We start from the raw sequence: 5930 nt of genomic DNA on the forward strand, positions 1-5930 counted from the left end.
AAGGAGGGCCTTAAGGTGGCACTATGGCCACCAAGGCTCCCAGTGGAGTTGGTGGCAGTAGTAATAAAGGTCTACTATGATGTACGTTCTGCTGCGCAAACGGTAGGATCGGGGCTCACACCACCCGAGCCAGCCGTATAAATGCTGGATCAGCAAAGGAGTTGTAACACGGGATTCAAGGGCTACAATCCAGGTGATGATTAGAAAGCCTCTGCCACCGGCTAACCCGGGTAACCCTAGGATGACAGATAGGGAGTGTGAACGTAGCCTCCCGGGACGTGTCGCGCCCAGCTCTCTCACCGCTGGCTCGCCCGTCCTGGGGAGGGCAGTGATGCCATCAGATGCACATACTTTCACAAGTCTCCACCGTGTGGCTGATCTTTCCAGTAGATTCCACCAACTATGCCACTGAAAGCGTCCAATTTCCTGGTTCACTGCCAAAGTTCTATCCTGATGGATGCCAAGTCGTAACGACAGCCTCTGCTGTGATAGAATAGATGTAAAAGGTGCAGTACCTGCAATACCAAGGTTGGCCACAGGGCCGAACGTTCTACTGCCACCTGTGGCGAAGCGCGGTACTGCCCTCGCCGTGTCTGATGATGTTTTCCTATGGGAGTCTCTGGCTAGCGGCGGCCATGATGGAAGGTAAAAGGGAGTTACTGCCACTAACTCCCGGTGCCGCAGCCACCAGAACTTTTTGAGTCTCTTGTCAGGCGCTGCGTTGTTCTGTGGGGCGTCGTACCGCGCTATAGGCGCTGCGTTACCAAGGACTTTAGCTGGCGGCGACTGCTCTGAAGGATGGGAGGGAATCTCTGCCACTGATTCCCGGCGTTGCCCTGAGGCTCCGTTTCCAGCTTCAGGCACTTCAAGCGCCACGCCCAGCTCTCTCTGGCCGCGGGGTTCCCGGCTCAGCCGCACAGAAGGAACAGGAGGGGGGAGCCCCTCTCTATCCGACTGCTCGCCAGCCCTGGCCCCAAGCACCGGCCCGACTTCAGGAGAGAGGGCACTGCAGAAGCCCCGACACAGAGAATGAAAGCTCCCGCAGGGGTACAGACACGGCAGATGAAGAAAGCAAAGAGCCAGGTATCTCATTCCGGCAGCTCGATATGTTTCGACTTAGTTCTAAATAGTTCTAAATAGTTCAGCTAAGTTCAGCTTACTTCGTTATGTCTCAGGCTCCCAGGCTCTATGTTGAAGTATTATTGCACTCTCCAGCAATTCTATAGCACTCTCCCGGCTTCTTATTGCACTCTCCCAACGGCCGTATGGGCTTCCAAACATCAAGCCCCCGCTCCCGAAGGGTATAAAATTTATAAAAGTGGATAGAAGTCTTATTCCAGGCTAAAACGGGTGGAATTTAAAGTTAAAAATGTCGTTGTGGCGGAGCTCCGCTGCTGAGCTCCGGTGCGGACGCCATTTTATAACCCATATGATTGACATGTTACAAAGTTCTTATGTCTTCCATAAGGTCACCCAGGGTCAGTTAAGCATGCATTCCAGTGGTGGGATCCAAAAATTTTAGTAACAGGTTTCCATGGTGGTGGGATTCAAACTATGGCGTAGCGCCAGTGGGGCTGGGTGGGGCACGACGGGGGCGTGGCCAGGCATTCCGGGGGTGGAGTATTGCTGGGCAGGGCTGTGGCAAGGACGCAGCTGCTGCGCCGGTCCTTGGGCGGGAAACAAATGCACGCAGGCTCAGGCTGCGACACACACTGGTGCACCTCCTGCTAGACTGCTTCAAGTTCTGCGCACTACTGCTGAGGAGCGGAGGAGGGGCGTAACTAAGGCAAAAATCACGTGGCAAAATCACCCATTAGTAACCCCCTCTCGGCACACACAAATAATTAGTAACCTACTCTCGGGAACCTGTGAGAACCTGCTGGATCCCACCTCTGATGCATTCCCTGGGAGTTCTGTCCCTGGAACTTAATTCAGTGGTATATGCAAGACCAATTCAGATCAGGATTGCCACGCTCAAAGCGTGGGAGGCTTCAGCCTTCCCTCTCCCTGCTATTAGCATTTTCCTAATTTGAAAGGTCCTCAGGGAGTCGCTATCTGACCTAGTGGTGTATCTTGGGGGGACAGTGGGGGTCTTGCAACCCAGGTGCCACTTAGCTAAGCCACATTCGGCCACCCTTCCTCCCGCATCCCCACCCTCGAGCCTCCACACTCCTGACCCCTCGCAGGGCCCAGATTCGCACGGCCCACCGCCTCCCTCTCTAACCCCCCATTGCACCTGCAAAGCTCCAGCTCACCATCTTGCACACACACCCACCACCTTGCCTGGCCCCGATTCACTTGGTGCCTCCCTCTCTCCCCTTCACCACATTCACAAGGCCAAGTGTCGCCTCACCCACCCATCTGCCACCTTGCCCAGCCCTGGCTCACCCACCCCACCACCTCCCACCTCCTAGTCACATGACCCACCCCCACTTGCTGCCTCGCCCACCATCTTGCCTGGGTCCAGCTCACCCCGGTCCACCCCCTTCCCCCCCTCTGCACTTGCATGGCCCTGGCTCACTGTCTCACCCACCCATTGCCTGGCATGGCCCTGGCTATCATGGCCCGCCACCTCCCTCTCTTCCCCCACCACACTTGCATGGTCCCAGCTTGCTGCCTCACCCACCTGCCATCTTGCCCAGCCCATGGCCTTGACACCTTGCCTGGCCTGCCCCCTCTCTTTCCCCCTATGCCCAGCCCCCGGTTGAACTCCCACCAAGCTCCCCCTGCAGCAGGGGCAGGGGGCGTCATGCCCGGAGCCATTTTGCATTGGTAGGTCACTGATCCGACCTGTAGGGGAAGCGTACAGGTATTGATGGCTACAAATTCATTTCTCTTCAGGGCAAATAGTGGCTTCCTGGGGCCGTTTCAGGTTGAACGAATGGGATGCCAGGGAAGACACCAAGTGCCATGGTGCTCAGTCCAAATTATGCACCTGGAAATGAAGTTCTGAGCATAGAACTCCCAAACTATGTTAACCTGATACACGCAGGACTTTGCCCTGTGTTAAATAGCCCTCATGACTGGCAACACCTCTCTGAGGTGTTGGGCAGGTCTTTCCAACATCTGTGCCATGAGATGTTTGAAACAGAGAGGCCAAGTGGGTGTTGTGGGTTTTATGGGCTGTGTGGCCATGGTCTAGTACAGAGGTAGGGAACCTGCGGCTCTTCTGCCCTTGCACTGTGGCTCCACGAGCTGAGCCGCCGGCCCTATCCTTGCCCGCCCTGCAGGCAGCAGGGTGGGTGCACCAACTGCGAAAGGCTTCCCCTCTCGCCCGCCCCATTGGAGCGGCGCGGGTGCTTTCCCGGCGGCCGGTGAGGCCGAGCCACCGGCTTCATCCTTGCCCGCCCTGCAGGCAGCAGGGCGGGCACATTCATGTGCTTCTCAGAATGAGCGGAGTAAAAGGTAAAAAAACTCCAATATATATAGTGTTATCTTTATTTTAAATGTCAAAAATTATTTGTGGCTCCAAGTGTTTTCTTTTCCCGTGGAAAACGGGTCCAAATGGCTCTTTGAGTATTAAAGGTTCCCTACCCCTGGTCTAGTACATAGGTGTCAAACTCATGGCCCTCCAGATGTTATGGGCTACAGTTCCCATCATCCCCTGCCATTATGCTGGCAGTGGATGATGGGAACTGTAGTCCATAACATCTGGAGGGCCACGAGTTTGACACCTGTGATCTAGTAGTTTTCATTCCTAACGTTACATCCGCATCTACAGCTGGCATCTTCAGAGGCATGCCAATTGTATTTTAAATGTTGGAAACTGCCCTGAGTGCAAAGATGGCAAATAAATATAGTTAAACCAACCAACCAACCAACCTGAAAAGGTAATGTTGAAATTTGACCTCCCTATAGATTCCCATTATGGTGCCGATTCTCTTGGTAAAAATGAAGAAAACATTGCTGGCCTATGCACCTGTGCATTACTTCCAGATACAACCTGGAACTGACCACGGGTAGCTCTAGGAATTGGTGGAAACTTTCTTGGCCACAGCCTGGTCAGATCCAGCAATGTTCTCCTTTTCTTGCGTTCTTATTTTCCAGCTCTGGATCTTGTCCATTTTGACGCCAATCTAATTCACTTTCACTGAGTGATAATGCAGTTGGAAGCATCAGGATTTTCCCCCCCTCTGTCCACAAATTGCTTGCCTCATGCTTCGTGGTCCTGGATGCTCTGTGCATATTAATTCTCATTATTATATCTGCGTTTGTAATGCAATTGTTCGTTTCTTTCATTTTTTTCCGCTTTGTTGGTTGTTAAAATGTTGATTGCCAAGTATTGTTAGAAAATCTTTAATGAACATAATAAAGAGAAAGAGATTGAGGCTTTCCCATCGCTGCCTCTCTGTGGCTTTTTCTACATGAGTTGTTTGCAACATATCTTGCCGCTACTGTTTTCCTTTTAATTCTGCAATCTCCGTTCAGCTCTTTTCTCCTCCACTCCTCCTCCATTTTTGAAAGGATTTTTAAAAATAATTCTCCTTGTCCTATCACATTAGCAATGTAGTGTTAGGGCACAGATACAAGCCAGGTTGACTGTATCAGCTTTGTTAATTTTATCTTGAATCAGCAATGTAACATGGAGGTGAAAGCACACTGAAGCTGCAGTTAGGACAGTGATGGTGAACCTTTTCGAGACCAAGTGCCCAAACTGCAACCCAAAACCCACTTATTTATCGCAAAGTGCCAACACGGCAATTTAACCTGAATGCTGAGGTTTTAGTTTAGAAAAAACGGTTGGCTCCGAGGCATGCGTTACTCAGGAGTAAGCTTGGTGGTAGTTGGTGGCTTTGCTTTGAAGCAACCGTGCAGCTCTTCCAACGGGTGAATCACAACCCTAGGAGTGTTTACTCAGAAGCAAGCCCCATTGCCAGCAACCGAGCTTACTCCCAGGTAAAGGATCGCTCTTTAGTTCTTCGCATGAAAATCAGTGGGGTTTAACAGCACTTAACAGGGTTACCTACACGGCCTCCCCAAAACTAGGTCTTAGGTTTAATGCTAATAATTGAGACCAGCGGCCCAGGCCAGCCTATATGTGGGGGAGGGGGGGACTCTGTTTGTGCATGCCCACAGAGAGGGCTCTGAGTGCCACCTCTGGCACCCGTGCCATAGGTTCGCCACCACTGAGTTAGGATCAAGTGAAATTGACAAGGGAAGTTACTTTTGCAGAAGGAAATTGACAAGGGACTACCACAGTAACAACTGTGTATTACTGCAGCTCTAAGTTGGCCGGAAAATGTGGTTCTTTGTGAGGGTGGGTGGGCTGTATGTGTCTGTTCCTTCATGTAATGGTGCTTGCTCCAATCATTTTGTTTGGGGGGGGGGCTTTCATTTTGTTCAAACATTTAGCCCCTATCCATGGCCCCATGTAATTGCCCAACCTCCCCTTCACCCATTTTCTCTTCCTCCTCCTCCATTTTCAAGAGAATGTTTAATTTGTTTCTCTTAGGCTGATTCCGCATGGGCCAAAAACAGTGGTGTGAAAACGGTGTGAAAACACTATAAACCCTTTTACACTGTTTTAAACCGTTTTACCCTATTTTCACACTGCTGTTTTTGGCCCATGCTTAATCAGCCTTAGTCACATTGAACTAGCAATATAACATTGAGGCAGAGATACAAACTAGCATGGGTCATGTGCTACGTTAGTTTCACATAGAACTTGCCATCTTAAGATTCAGGAAGAGATACAAGCTAGCAGCCAAAGAGACAAGGGGGCCCCAAAACGATGGAGGTGGGGAAGAACGAGATACGAAGAATGATTTCACAGAAAATATTTCCAAGACACAATGGCTGACCGTTGGGAAAATCTGTGGTAAGCTGTTGCTGCAGAAAAGGCGTGTGTCAAGCATAACTCTCCTGGTTAATTTTCTCCCTCTAAAGGGACAGAATCTTCCAACATACCAAGGTGGCCCCTTCTATCAGAC

Source organism: Sphaerodactylus townsendi, linkage group LG16 (assembly GCF_021028975.2).
Source record: "Sphaerodactylus townsendi isolate TG3544 linkage group LG16, MPM_Stown_v2.3, whole genome shotgun sequence".
NCBI classification, from domain to species: domain Eukaryota; kingdom Metazoa; phylum Chordata; class Lepidosauria; order Squamata; family Sphaerodactylidae; genus Sphaerodactylus; species Sphaerodactylus townsendi.